Below are 16871 nucleotides of genomic sequence, written 5' to 3' on the forward strand. Positions count from 1 at the left end.
TGTAGTTAATCAAATTAAAATGGGGCTCATGGTAAAATTAAAATCGTGGAGCGCAAGCAACGTAATCAAAGATTGCCTCTTGTTTGATATTCTTCGAATCTCCTTTTGTTGGTTTGTTCATTTGAGACTCCAACGTAGAAGTCCTCTAAACATACGTTCACACTACACCGAAAAATAGGGATCCTTTAATTCCCTTTGCTAGAAGAAAATAAGGGAGAAAATACACCAAGTGTGTTTTGAGAGGGGGGGGGGGCGATTGGAGTTATTCTAGGGTAGGAGGATTTTTTTTTGTGTTGTGTAATAATTAATTATTCCAAATAACTAATTAGAATATATATATATACACACCTTGTATGGATGTACGAGAATGTGTCTAGATTCATTCCATTATCCATAAGGCAATATATTCTTTATTCCGAATAAAGAATGACCAATATAACACTTTTCAAAAGTGAGAATTGCTAGTTAATTATTTTCTTTTCTACAATTATCTAATGTGCTTAATTTAGGGGTGTTTAGCCGAGTTTATTAGGATAATGCCAGTAGAAAATAATTATTTTATTCACTAAATAATATTACATGAGTTATTGTCAGAACGGATTACAAGTATGCCAATCTAATTGGCTTCCAAGTTGCCTATTCAAACAATCTCCCACTTGACCTAACGCCGATCACCCATCGACCTTAAACCCATCTTATCTAGATGCTGAGTATAGGCAATTTGCAACATCGGCTTGGTAAGTGGATCCGCTGTTTTTTCTGGTAAGCTGACTCGGTCCATCCTGATGTCATCTCTACTTACCATCTCTCCAAGTAGACGATAACGTCTATGAATGTGTTTAGAACGGTGATGAGCTCTCGATTCCTTTACTTATGCTATCGCCCTGTTGTTATTGCAGAAGATAACTATGGCCTCAGTAATACTAGGTACCACACCTAACTCTTGGATGTAGTTTCTCATCCAAACCGCTTCCTATGCTGCTTCTGAAGCTGTTATGTATTTAGCTTCTGTGGTGGAATCCGCTGTGGTATACTACTTGAAAGTTTTTCAAGCAACCACACCACCATTTAGCTCGAATACAAAACCTGATTGAGACTTGGCATCGTCATCGTCCGACTGGAAGCTAGCATCGCTATAGCCTTCTAGTATCAATTTTTTACTACTGTAAATCAAGAACATATCTTTAGTCCTCTTCAGGTACTTAAATATGGTCTTAACTACACTCAAATGCGTCACCCAAGCGCATGGCTGATATCTGCTTATCACGCTCAAAGCGTACGCGAGATTGAGCCTGGTACACTAGACAACATACTGAATGCTTCCTACGGCTGTAGCATAGGGGATGTCCGACATCCTTTTAACTTCCTCGTCAGTCTTGAGAGACTACTTGTTGAACATTTTAATCCCATGCCTCATTGGAAGGAATTCACGTTTTGAGTTCTCCATCTTTAATCTATTCAAGACTTTCTCAATATACGAGGCTTGGGCCAATCCTAACATCCTTCTAGATCTATCCCTATAGCTCATGTCATAGGATGCGTGGGACCTCTAGGATGAATCAAAGCAGTGCATAGAACTTCTCCAGAACATATCCATTGCAATATTGTGACCGTGGCCTTCCAATTGAATCAAGAACGTCATGGACACGGAAAAATCTCAGTTGTCATTTTCATAGATGTCCTAGTCGAAATGTGAGTTTATTTCTTAGAATTTAATTCGTAGTTGATGGCTACCATATAGTACTAAAATTTGTTGTATATTAACCTGTATAAAAAATATTGCGATTCATTTTAGTGGATTGACCCTCTTATGTGGAAGAGATCGAAAGAAGTTAGACTAGGATTAATTCCTAAAATGAAAGAAAATGAGGAACATGTTGCACGTAGAGGAACATGAAAGCAAAGGAGGAACATCTTCACTATGTCATAGTCCGCCTCAATTCTTTTTGTTATGTCTCAAAGACAATCGTTACGACTGTGACTGAAAGTATTAATTATGTTTAGGAGTACTTCATCTCTTAAGTTCACTTATTGCCATTTCTGTTTCTTAGCCAGAGAAGGAGTCTTTCCCGGAGTCAAATGACTTATTGCCAGTTGTCTTACATTTGGCTAGTAAGATGAGAATATATTATTAGTGTCACTAAACAAAGCTTGAAAAGGAGAACCAATGTTTGTTACGTAGTAATCAGGGGTGTTTAATCCCCTTATTCTCCCTCAAGGGTGGTGGAGCATCCCCAAAAGCTTCTACCGTCTTCCGAGTGGCTCAATTCTTACCAAATATTTCACACCACGAAAGGAAATAGGGGAAAGACTTATAGCGGCATTTTTTTGCATGCAGGGTCAACTTGAAATTTCTAGTTTGTTACACAAAACTGCAACATAATACACTATATAACAATCTATATAAGAAAAAAAAATTTACGAATCAAACCTTAGCAAAGCATTCGAACACATCATCCTGAAAGACTACCATGTTACATACTTCATTCCACCCAAACTAACTTCGGCCGGGCATTGTGACAATGGTTCCATTGGTTTTCTTCCATGTGTGGATTTTGGAACTTATGTGGATTAGCTTTAATGGTGGTCCGCGGTACATTTTTCATGATCAATTGCTCCAACACACTTAAGGTATCTTGTCCGAAGTTCATTCTCACAGTTCCATCCCATACAAACAATCTATTCAAGCGTTGTAATTAAAGATTTCTCCTTCTGTACTTTTAATTGAAATAAGATATGTTGTCTCCTCCGTGTGATTAAGTCCACACCTTCCTTGTACTCTTATCACTCCCCTTCTCATTCAAGCGACGATGATTACTTGTTCACTCCTCATCCATTCTTTCTAAAATGGATGTGTAACACAACATGCAAAATTAAGCAAAATTACACGACAGAATCAATACTTGGAATTCTTGAACAACAAAAATATCAAGTGTAGAGCTTGAAATAATATTTGAATCATATCAATGCATCAACATTCATTAAGATAAAGAAAAACAACATTCAACAAACCTTCAGTTCCTTTGCATATGTTCTAGATAATCAAATGCAGAAAATAATTCACCACTATAGCAAATAACCAGCCTAATCTACATGCACTCCTCTCCACTCATTAAACATTATTGCAGCTAATTGGTGTCTCTATCCATTCATGTGGGATTAGGATCATTAACGCCAGCACAATCCACAGATAGTTCATCACCTCCTTCACTGCCACCAGTCATGATTTGCTTAAAAGATCCTCTTCCATCACACTTCGAGTGCAGTTGTGAATGAGACAACAAGCCAGAATGATCTTATTTTGGATTTAGAGTGGGTAACAAGATGAGCTTCTCAGAATACCCCACCGCATTTTCAACAATCCAAAGCTTTGTTCTATAACATCACGAGTTGTTGAGTGTTAAGAATTCTTGTGCATTTTGTGGAGCTAAATTATTGTTCTCCCACTATTTCAGATGATAACTAACTCCTTTATAAGGCATTAGAAAACCATCCCATTAGTGTAGCCATTATCACATAAATAGTAAGTGCATGTATGAGGGAGAAAACATCCAAAAAACACCCTTTTTCAAGTTTCTATTCTAACAGCTATCGAATTCGTATCCTATGGTATCCTCAAACAGTTCGGTCTGCTAATTACATAGCAAAAAACCCTAGAACCAGTCGCACTTCCCTCCCAACCGGTCAAGACATATGTGAATTTCATTTCCTATGGCAAACTCTAAGTATATTAACTGCTATGTCACCTTTATGTGTTCAATAATGGCCCCTTGTCCTTCTAAGACACCCTTACTTTGATGTAAATCCCATTAGTGCATCCAAACAACCCTATGAAAAAAATGTCAAGTAGTATGTGAATATATATCTATTCCTTACCATGGTAGCCTGACAGCTAAAACAACAAATTAACTGATCAAATTGTATACCATAAATATTCCGCAACGAGGACTAGTACTATCTTCAGGGACTAGCTCTATGGTAGCAAGCAATAAAGAATGAAGCTTCAACACGGAACCAAAACACAATAAAAATGCTTGCTAATTGTGCAACCAGAATGTTAGGAAATCTTTCACAACTCTATTTTTCTTGTGATGCCCTAGGACACTAAGAAAATTTGCTACTTGTTCACTCAAACTTACATTCTTAGTATGCCTTAGGTCCCCAACCTTTTCAAGCAACTTACATGGTGTACCAAACGCATTTCTACTCATAAGTAGGTTTCAATGCAATGAGTTACTTATTTCAATTAATTGCACATTTGATCAATTTGCTTAGGGATTTTTAGTTTTCTGAGTGTAAGACCTTCTATTACACACCACATGATGATCATTGTTCCCTATATTTTGAAGGTATTGATGTGAAAAATATAACACATACAAAATCTTCATAGTTTCCAGAACAAATACATGGAGAGCTGCAAACACCTTAGCTCGTTGAATCGAATTCATCCTATATTACAAAATATTACAACAAACCTATTAAAAATATCTTATGTATTACTAGGAGTATGTAAAGACAATTTACATATTCCTAAAATGGAAGCACCAAGCTTGAATCAACATACAATCTATTCTACAATGAAGTTGGAGGAAAACTCAAAAATAGAAGTAACATAAATTAATCATCCCTCAAATGTACAACAATTCATATTGTTACAAAAAACAAGAAAAAGAAGAAAATCCACATATCTAAGGAAAATTAAAACTTTTAATACCTACCTCTCTGCACAGTTTAGGTAAAACAAAATTTATCCTATATTATGTACATTCAAACCCATCAATCAATGTGCTCATATTATAATCTAAATCTAGAAATTATAATAGTCTCGCGGATGCTAATGGCATAAACTTTAAAAAGACTAAACTACGAATACAAACTAAACAGGCATACTAATATCTCACAAAATTAGGAGAATCTCAAACCAATTGACCTAATAAAACCCCATTGAACTGCAACTCTAAGCTCAAGCATAGTGTACCTGCGTTTGTGGGCGATGACTAACACACTACTGTACCACTTCGACCTTTGCCTCCAAAACTAGTTTCTTGCTTGAAGAGCTTGGTACCAGAATGTAAATGCCCGACTTTGATTTGTTGCTGCAGTGGGTTGGCATCAAAGTTAATAACGACAAAGTGGTAATCTTCATTACAATTTCAGGGGCTTTAAGGTCTTTGTACATGGAGCAGAAAATTTAGACTGGGGCACTATTAAAAATCCCAGCCATTGTCTGGGATTTCTAGTAGAACATATAGCCCGCCATACCGAGCTACACTAATAGTGTCAGGCTCACTAAATTGCTAGTAAACATCGAATTAGCTTGAATTGGCCCATTAGTCTAGTCCAAGTGACAACATAAACATGCCATAAGGATTAATACACTAAATTTTTTGTTTAACAATAGACTTGTATGATATCCCAAAATTTGACATCATAGATACAACTTCATCAATGACATTATCTTATAATTTCCTCCATGCTGAAAAGTTCCTATACAAGAAAATTTCACTGGAATGCCAATAGGAACCCAAATTGCACTTTCTAGTTCTACCTAATAAAAAAATTACAATAGTAATACAACTTACCCATTGTACGTATCTCTGTCGCATGTTGCAGCTACAATGGAGTGTAGATACGTACTGTTAGGATGCGATATTGCTTCTCATTTCCATTGCCCTTCAATGTTTTTGAATATGGAGCGTCAATACAAGATATCTTTTCCATTGAGATTCAAGGAAGCACTACAAAAAAATATGAGATTTGTAATGGCTACTTTGTAATGGCCATAAGTTCTGCTAACGTCATGTCAGTGATAATATAAACAAGGCTAAGTTGTAACGGCCAAAGCTATTTAAAATGACTGTTACAGCCTGAATATATTGGAAAAACCGTTACATCACAATGGTCGTTACAATTTGTCATGATTTTTGGACGACCAATATTTTTTATAATATCAGCCGTTACAAACAATGTATGAAAGGCTGCTATAAAGTTTTAAAATAGAAAGACCGTTACAAAACATGTTAATTATTTCAGGCCGTTAGTATTTTCATATTATTCTTTGAACGACTAGTTAATTTTGCAGCGGGCCAATGAAGAAAATGAGGAGCCATTACAATAGACGCGTGAAAAAACGCAAGAAAGGCTAAGTTGGTTTGGTCTTACAGAAATCATGGAAAAATGGATGGTTTTTTTACCCAAATGCATTACAAAAGCCATTCCAAATGCGGACATTATAATGGCTACTTTTTTTAACAGCTATATATTTTATTCCAAAGGTTGTTACAATGGCCGGTACAAAATGTCTTATATAGTTATATATATTTGTGTTGCAAGTTGTTTTCATATCATTTCATTTCATTTATTGTAGAATTGCTAATTAACCACACACTCCCAATATCCCTCGGATTTTTCATGTATATACACTTGATAATATAGACTGCTTAACTTTTGGACCGTCAACAGCTAATCTCTTAAGTTGGTTGACCAGGTAACGACTAATTTAAGCCTTTTGTGTTAATTAAACTACTTGTAGTTTACTTATTTTAGTTTTATCATTTTTTGGTCTTATATGTTATGTATTCTTAATTAGTCTAATATTTATAAATTTATAGGTTGAATTATATAATTATATATACGTTTGAATATGCAGTGATATATATCATCATGTTACGACAACTGAGAAGATGGATGTATCATAAGAACCTCCCGGGTAGGACAGGTCTTACACTAGAGTTTGAGGATGGGGTTAAAACTTTTATTGAATGGGCCATGTGTCAGCATGGACATATGGATGGACACAAAATTAAGTGTCCTTGATGGAAGTGGAAAAACAAAAAGTTCAAAACACCCGACAATGTCAATTATCACTTGTGTATGCGAGGGTCTATACCAGAATATTATAATTGGACTTCTCATGGCGACGAGAGGGTGCAGGAGTACTTTGATGTTGTGACTGCCGTCTAGTGCCGGAAGGGCAAACCTCAACTGCTCATGAGGAGGGTAATTATTCACACTGAAGTGGTAAACAACAGATGGAATAGTTAGAAATGGTGACCAGAAAGCCAATTAGATTTGCAGTTTTTTTTTAACTATTTAGCAATCTTTATAAATGTGATATTATCCTGATAAATGTAGTAAACATTCATCCGTGGCACCATGTGTTTGTTGTGCTTACTGTTTACGTTGAACGGTGTTTTGACGTCACAATAAATACCCGCAGACCAATTGAATAACCCATGTAGTTGGGCTGCGAATTGGATGGTAGCTAAGAAACCAACTTCTGATGGTTGATCTGAAACGTAGTCGAGGACCTTGAGACTAGGCATCGAGAGTCCTCTAGAGACTTGTGCTAAGTATAACATTCATTCGATGAGTGTCGTGTTTCATTGGTGACACACATGAGATTTCTATGCAATTTTAGTGGAGTAGTTGACAAGGTTGTTAACTGATTGAATTGACTCGCATGAATCGTCATATGAAAGCCTTGGAGGCTTGGTCGGTATGACTTGAATTTCCGGCTTCGATAGTACAGGACTAGTCCTTGGACTTGAAAAATCATGGCAGTCGCATGCATATGATGGCTATATCTTGGATCTGGCGAGAGATGACTGTGGCTTCGATATGGTCATTATAAGCCGTGTCCAGTGTAGTCGGATTGTGTATTAAGGACGGTAGATTTCAAGATAGAATTCGTCCCCTATTAGTATATGATGGATATATCTCCTAGGCACTCTGAGATGGTTTAGACTCTTTAAGTCTATGGCCATAGCGATTGGTCGAATAGGAAATGGTTTCCTTTGTCAATCAATAGAGTAAACGCATCTCAAGTATCCAGCATAGTTGCCTGGTCCAGGATGGGAACTGACACCCAATTTCATGCCCTAGACTAAGGCCGGAAGATGGTCGACAGGACAGTACCTGTATGAAACTTGAGAGCCTAAATGCTAATGCCAACATTAACCTAGTTTTTGGCCATGGACCATTGCTAAACGATCACCCATGGTGATGGGTATTTATGAGTAATGATTAATTGAAAATAATTAATTAAACTAGATTTAATTAATTTTTTGTGTTGGACACAATGCCCAAGTCTCGCTGAGGGTAAACCTAAAGAGTCACACACAAATCACTATGGAATTGGTGGAATTAATTTGAAATTAATTCGACAAAAAACGAATTAAATTTAATTGGATTAAATTAATTCAAGGAGAATATATAAATGATTTGATCAATTATTCATTTGATGGATGGCTCAAGAATTAATTAATTGGATTAATTAATTTTGGGCTTAACACCTTTAAATTAATTGGATTAATTTATTTGATTTGGCTTAATTAATTGATTGGATCAATTAATTAGAATTTGGGCTTAGATTTATTTAATTGGATTAAATGAATCTTTGAACTTAGTTGGGCTAAATTTAATTTAATTAATGATTGTCCAGTGGACTTTGATTGGGGTTGATTTAATTTGATTAAATCACCCAAATCCATACTTCAAGTCTAATCCCATTTGAGGGAGGTTGGAGCAAGTTCAACTCCTCGCCATGATGAAGATAATGGAGTGTTTATTTTATCATGGTTGAAGGTTATATGCATGTGTGTGTATAGGTTGGCGTGGAGGCAAACTTGGTAGTTACTGAATTTTGAATTCAATTATATGTAATTTACAAAACTACATACATATCATGCATAACCAACAAGCTAAGCCACGGAAATTTGCTCTCATTTCTCTAAAAAATGTTCTCCTTTTTGTTCATTATTGAATTGAATTCAATTTAGAACATAACACATTCCGAAAGCACTAACCAATTATGTTAGTTTGGAGTTGTTTTTCTTCTTGTTCTTTTATCTATCTAGCAATAGAAAAAGAACTATATCTCTTAGTGTGGTGTGGACAAATTAGAGGGGTTCTAATTTGGATCCGAAAGTGAACGGGAGAACGTAAAGGGAACAATGCACGTTGTTGCTCAACTATAGAAATAAAAGCTAAAGTTTCATATTTTGTTTCTACGCTTTTTGTTTCATCCTCTAGACATTTGTCTAGCATGTTTATTTGTTTATTATTATGCTTTTGACAAACACCAAACGGCCGAAAATTTCAAAGGGAACACCCCTTTCATTCATTTTAAATAATTTTTTATTTCATGCTTCCGCCGCGTTCCCAGGCCATACAGATTCTTTCAGAATGGGCTCAGATGATGATTTTTGATAAAGTCGGGCTGAGTTATTTTCTTCTTCTCACGATGGTGTGCCTTATGATGGTACATAGTCATGTCCAATTGATGTCAGTCCTAGTTCATATTATTATGGTAGTGGCCCCTATAATTATGTGTTAGGATTGGTAGACCGTCTTTACGATGTAGTGCATGTTGCCGACCAGCTATAATGCATGGACATTCCAAAAACTTACCCAATGTAATGTTGGACATGTGATAGACACGGACACGGCTCCGACACGTGTCGAACACGGTATCGGCATATTCAAAAATTAAAAAAGAAGAAAAAAAAAAGACACAATATCGAACATGCCTGTTGGCGTGTCCGACATGTTTTGGAGGAGTATCCGACACACTTTGAATTTTTTTTATAATTTCGAAAACATTTGGGTTGTCTTTAAGAAAAAATTGAATTTTAGGCTCAATAGAAAAGAAAAATAATTAATTCACTCCTCTTAAACTAAAAATATTGTGATGAAATTACTAAAAATTCGAGAGACGTTCACGATAATTTAACTAATTTGAATTATTAAAAATTCTTCATTGCATTTTTTAAAAAATAATCTGATTATGTATATTTTTGAAGCCATATTCGATTAATGTAGATATAAGACATGCTTATATTATATTTTATCTTAATATTTTCATATTACATATTTTAGTTTTATGAAAAATTGAGAATATACATAATGAAAATATATTATATATACCTGTGTCAGTGTCGTATCATGTCCTAATTATTTTACATTTTCATGTTGTCGTGTCCATGTCGTTTCGTGTTCGTGTCGCCATGTCTGTGTCCATGCATCATAGCCAACCAACCATTGTGAAACAGTTAATCTCAATTGGAATTTGTTGCTGAGTTGGTGGATATCAAGGCAAACGACCATATTTTTGAGCGATCATATAATTGAATATCCCACTGGGCTAATAAACTATTGCCCCCTGATCACACCTTGCCGAGAGATTACTATAGCACGAAGAAGTTGATAAAGGATTTGGGTTTACTCATTGAGAAAATTGATGCGTGTAAGAATAGCCACATGTTGTACTAGAAGAACGACATCGATTTGGAATACTGCAAGTCTTGTGGAGATGTTAAGTACAAGTTGACCCGAGCGAGACTCCCGCTCGCAAGAACTCCCAGTTTGCTGTCCTTAGGTACCTGCCAGTTGCCGCTTACTCCCTGTCTGCAGAGATTGTATGCTTCGAGAGCAACTGCACTACACATGATGTGGCATGCCGCAAATTAGACGGAGGATGGCTCTATGTGTCATACTTCCAATGCAGAGGCTTGGAAACATTTTGGCTGGATGTATCCCAATTTTGCAGAAGAGCAACGTAATGTTTGATTGGGCCTTTACGCGAATGGTTTTACGCCGTACAGGTAGTATGGTCGTACTTATTCATGTTAAACCGTCATCATTACACCATACAATCTCCTCCCGGGTATGTGCATGAGTTCCCAGCACATGTTTCTTATGATGGTAATCCCTGACCCTTTTAATCCGAAGCGTCTGGCAACGTGTACTTGCAACATAGATCAAAGAGCTGCTGTAGTTGTGGCATGATGGTGTTCAAATGTACAACAATGCCATGGAATAGGCATTCATTATACGGGCAGCGTTGATTTGGACTGTGAACGACCTGCCTACCTATGGAATGCATCTGGGTGGTGTACCGCCACTGTTATAGATTGTCTAGCTTGTATGAATGACACACGGACATTCCATCTACAGCACGGTGGAAGGCGTGCTATTTTGACTGCCATAGATAGTTTCTCCCAATGGACCATCCCTACCAAAGGAACAAGAAATCCTTCACAAAAAGTCATGTGGAATATAAAGTTACACGTCCGAGGCTGACATGATCTCAAATCTGCAATCAAGTTGCAAACATTATTCCTACAATTGAAATACCATTGAAACTCTCCTCTAGCTATGGTAGGAACCACAAGTGGATGAAGAAAGCATCTTCTGGGATTTTTCATACTGCGCAACGCATTTGATCCGACACAAACTTGATTTCATGCACATTGAGAAAAATATGTTTGTCAATATATTCAATCGTGATGGACATAAAGGGAAAGACGAATGATAATTTGATTACACAAAAGGATTTGAAGATCATTTGTAATCGCTTGGAGCTTGATTTGGATGAACATAGACCGAGCGCTATGCCTAAAGCGGTCTATGCCCTGACGAAGGAGCAGAAGAGGAGGATATGTGAATGGATTCGTAGCCTTATGATTCCCGATGGCAACACATCTAACATTGCCTGCTATGTTAGCATGATGGAGTTGAGGATGCACGGCATGAAGAGCCACGACTGTCATGTATTCATGTAGAAATTGATCCCAATTGCCTTTTGTGAGATGTTTACCGAGCATGTATGGAGTGCATTAATGGAGGTGAGTCTTTTAGTCCAAAGCAGTTGGTCGACTATGCTTGATGGCGCCAAGCTATATGAGTTGGAACACAATATTATCATCATCATGTGCAACCTTGAATAGGTATTTCCTCCAGCTTTTATAGGTTGAATCCTTATTGTTCACTTGCAATACAGGTGGATGTACCCCTTTGAAAGGTTCCTATGTGACTTGAAGAAAAAGATGAAGAACAAAGCACATGTCGATGTATCCATTGTTGAAGAAATCAGTTTATTTTCATTACAGTACTTTGATTCAGACGTTCTATCCAACCGAAGCATGCCTCGTAGAAATGATGATCTCACGAGAAAAGAAGATGGAATCCAACGGTTTATTTTCAACTACCTTGACCAAGCTAGTGGTGCCTCAAAGAAGAGATGGCTCAGTGGATCGGAATACCACATAATCGAGACATACGTATTGACTAACTGTAAAGTAGTCTCACCATATTATGAGTAAGTTTCTATTTTCCAACTTTGCAATTTTAGTATACATGTTAAGTGTGTGTATATATATATATATATATATAATTTAACTGAATTTCCACACAGATCATTCTTGAATGAACTTTACCAGCACCACCATTCGGACGACCCAATTATTGTTCGACTTGTATCGCAGATTTCAAGATTGGTTCAAACGATGTGTAAGTTTATGCATTTTTTATGAAATTGAAACTATATGTTGGCTACATACAAAATTGTATAATATATAAACATGGAGGTCTATCCCGAGTTTAACTTGTAGCACCCCTTCGCTACAAGGGCTATATCTACCCTAAACGTCATACTTATAGCAATCCCTATGTTTATAAATATAAATGCACATAATAATTTAATCCATATGAATATGTAACCCCAACGTCATAACAACATAATCAACCCCCAACATCATATATACAAATCAAACACCACAAGTAGTCCACCACAGTTAATCTCCTCCTACGTTCTCTTTGTACAAACAAAATACAATTTATACTCTAACTGACAAAGAGGAGAAAACTGCATACTGGCCCGACCTGCTTGAGTATAACATGAGACCTAGCCTTCAACAGTCAGACACCTCAAAGTCTACTCCTCAAAGAAAATGTCAGCAGAGGGATGAGCCTGCCACTCAGTAAGTAAATAACCAGCCCTATCTATATATGTATATCAAACACAACCCAAACAAGATGAACATGCAACACGAATGGAATACAATCAATTTAATTCCAACATAATCAGCTTTATTATCCCACATGACTATATCATAATAAGAAACCAACCAAACTCCATTTTTCCCTAGTTTGCTTACTAGAAGGTGATATTGTGTTTTTCCCGCCAACTCAATCTCACCGTTATATAAATTTAAGTGAACCCCCTTGACAGCCGGCTCATCAATCTCATTTCGCACATAGCATTTTCTTTTCGCACATAGCTGTTTCATTTAGCACATAGCATTTTCTTTTCGCACATAGCACTTTTATTTCGCACATAGCACTTTCTTCTCAGACATAGCACTTTCATATCATATTTTCGCCTTATAGGCTTTCAACACATCAAGAGGTATTCACACCACAATTATATTCAATTTCCACCACTCCCTCATTTTCACATATCACCATTCTTGTAAGCAACTAGTAACGTAAAACAATATATCAACCTATTCTCATTTTCAGACATCCACAACACATCAAAGAATAAACATAATATTTCAACGTATTTTCTCATTCCACGTACACAATATTGTCAGTCAAATCAAATCATTCACCACTCATATATTTTCAGATAAATGAATATCGGCATGAACCACAAAGTCATATAATAGTAATACCACAAATGAAGAGGACATATAGATAATACTAATTATTTACTTACCTCAACCTCACAACGTTTCTTTCTACTCAACCGCTAATTGTCAGTCTTTACCTCATCCCGTATCCTATAATGAGTTATACCATATACAATTAATATATCGAGAATATCATAATTTCTTTTAAATATAATATTAAATCTTATTCGTACGATTTTCAATAATTCTTTAATATTTCATTTCTATCGAAATATAAATCTTCGTTCTAGTTCTTCTCAATAACTAGACACTATAAGCTTCATAAAATATTTATAATTTATCAAGTGATTCGTAGGAATTTATTTAACGAAACTCCTTATATATTATAACTACCATTTTTAATAACATTAAATTAAATTATCATTAAAACCTCATTCTTCCTCTTTAACAATATATTATTTCTTAAGTATAGTTTTCGGAATATTCCTACGGATTTCTTATCAATTTCTCGCTATTATATAATTTAATTAAATAACAATACGTAGAATTGCGTATTTGGTTAACAATTCCGATGGAATTGTATACATTAGCTATAGTAATATTCAAATCTAATAAATTTAATAATCTAATTAACCAACGATATTATTTTTATATCTAATTTTATATTTAATTCGATACTATTTTAAATAGCCAAACTCATAAAATATTTCAATTAAATAGTACATAGCTCAATATACATTTAATAAACGAACTAATTAAATAATATAATTATATAAATTAATAAAAATTAAAATTATACCTCGTACTTCTGTTTCTTTCTCTTTCTTCTTGCCAAAGTGTGTGTGTGTGTGGTGTGTGTATGTTTGTGTGTGTACAGCAAGAACAACAACAAAAGAAAAGAAAATAAAAGAAAAGAGAGGGTGAGGCGGTGGGAGGTGGGCCACAGTCCACTCTCAATTCTTTCTCTACTCTTTATATATATATATGTATATAATGATATATATATCTTATTATTAATTTATATATAATAATATTATTATTATTATTATTATTTTATTTATTTAATTAAATTTTTCTCAAATACCAATTACGTCTTTCCTAATTTCTTAATTAATATAATTTGCTCTCAAATATTATAACGAGCTCCAATTTAACCCGTTTGACTTTTATTATATTCCAATTATGGAACATAATTTATTTACCAATTAACTAAACTTTATAAAGATTTATCAATTAATCTCCCAATTATATATTATAATTTTTTGGGGCGTCACATAACTACACGAGCAACGAGCTCCTAAAGTGTCATATTGGGGTCCAAATGCAGAGGTGACGACATTCCCTTACTACTTTGTGCATGGTTACAATTTCCATATGAAAAATCACAACATCGACAAGTCAGCCATGGGGTGTGTGAAAATTTCAGCATATACATACGAGGACAACGACTTCTATGGGATAATCGAAGAGATCATTCAATTGACTACCCATTTATTCTGAACCTGCACATTGTTCTGTTCAAGGTCATTGGGTCGATCTAGTAAGAGGTATGAAGGTACACCCACGCTATTATCTCGCTGATGTAAACTTCAGAAAGGTGTAGCAAAAGGATAAACTATAATAGAACAAGTAGTACAAGTGTACTACACTGAGTACCCAAGTATGAAGAGAGACAAAGCGAATTAAATAGTTGTTTGCAAAACCAAGACTTGGAGAGTTATTGATGAGTCTCGGTGGATTGATATCGCATATCAGCAGGAGGAAGTCATACCAATGTCTGAAGTAGCTACGGACAATCAAACGTACGATTTCCATCATCCCGATGGTATACAAATCGTTATAGATATTTCGATTGCACACCAGTAGGGTGCAAGTACATCATGGACGCAACATGTTCAAACTGATAATGAAGAAGACGAGGATGATGAAGATAGTTTCAAGGACTACGAGTATGATGAATATGAGGCTACATAACCTCGATTTTTTTAGTGAAATATTTCAATTTTTCAATATTGTATTTAAAACAAAAAAATTATTTTTTTAAAAAACAGCCAAAAAATAAACAACAGTTACGAAGGCCGTTACAATGTATGGCGGAAAACCTTGGGCACTAATAGGGAAAATGGAGGCAAATGAAATTTTGTAATGATCGCACCTTAATAAGTCGTTACAAAAGCCGATCCATTTGAAATTAATGGCGGAAAAATGAAAAAGCTTGGGGGGGGGGGGTAGTTTTCATTTCAAACCACTGCAGAAGCTGTCCCAATGGCCGGTACGGAACTAAAATATACAAATCATTTAAAAAGTCATTATAAATATTGAACTATTTCAAAAATTCGTGTTCGGAATTATAATATCTTAAAATTCGAGCACCCGATTCATACTAAATTTAAATATGTACTATTATGTGTCCATTAGATCATATCAGACGGTATGATTTAAAATCATATAGCCTGATTCAATTATACATCGTCTTAAATGATTACTCTTATGTTCTAGGTAAGATATTTCAACATCCATATACCCAATAAGGCTAAAACTTCGCTAAATATATTCTTTTATAAGTGTGATCATGTCTAACTGTTTGATCTGAATTTTAACGGCCCGATTAACCCAGTGCAGTTCAATAATGTAAGATGATAGTTACATCAAAGTAATACTAATATTTATGAATTATTGCATATTGAGAAAATGTATCAATGTCAACTATAATTTATTTATTTATTTATTTCAATTATATTGTTCCACATAATGGATAAGTTTCCACAACATGAAATTGTTCAATACGAATTTCTTGTACATTTTAATAAAAAAATAATTAATTATTTAGAATACCATTTATAACGGCTTTTCGAACAAGGAGGAGCAAAATGACAACGTTTTGTTATTTTTGAATACATATTGTAACAACATTTTGCATGGCCTCCAATACGATATCATTTATGGTAATTCAAATATCATATATTGTAACTCTGTTTGTAATGGCTTTATAAACAGCTCTATTGTTGTAATTTCTTTAGCAACGACCACTCACTTATTGTAATACTCTTTGTAACGATTTGTGGAACAGTGATGGCCTTTCCAAGAAAATGATATATAATCGATACATAGCAAATCCCTCACTCTCTTCCCTTAGTCTTTCTCCCTCTCTCCCCCCCACCACCGGCCCCCACTCTCTCTCTCTATATATATATATGTGTGTCTGTCTCCCTTCCACCTCGACCACTGCACCCAACATCACCACCCCCCCTCTGCTCGCCACCTTGGTCAGCCCCCGGCCCTCGGCCCATCATCATCTAACAAACCACCCCCTCCCAATTTTCTCCAGTTATGCCTTTTCTTTTTCTAAATTTGTTGGATTTTATTTTTGTAATTAAAAAATAGAATTCTTAAATTATTTTTGTGATTTTTAAAATTTTATTGCAATTTTTTGTAAATATTTTCAGTAATTTTTTC

The 16871-nt window shown here is 35.3% G+C and overlaps 1 long non-coding RNA gene across 1 annotated transcript; it reads right to left on the reverse strand.

Moving 5' to 3' along the window:
* Positions 1-2424: 2424 nt before the first annotated feature.
* On the reverse strand, positions 2425-5825 carry LOC148789336 (uncharacterized). The gene is made up of 3 exons (XR_016067898.1): positions 5583-5825; positions 4979-5096; positions 2425-2842 (listed from the first exon to the last, which is right to left on the reverse strand). It is a non-coding gene; the product is annotated as an uncharacterized LOC148789336 (long non-coding RNA).
* Between the last annotated feature and the right edge of the window lie 11046 nt (positions 5826-16871).

The sequence above is a fragment of the Sesamum indicum genome, linkage group LG1 (genome assembly GCF_026168435.1).
Source record: "Sesamum indicum cultivar Baizhima isolate 11 linkage group LG1, ASM2616843v1, whole genome shotgun sequence".
Taxonomy (NCBI): Eukaryota; Viridiplantae; Streptophyta; class Magnoliopsida; order Lamiales; family Pedaliaceae; genus Sesamum; species Sesamum indicum.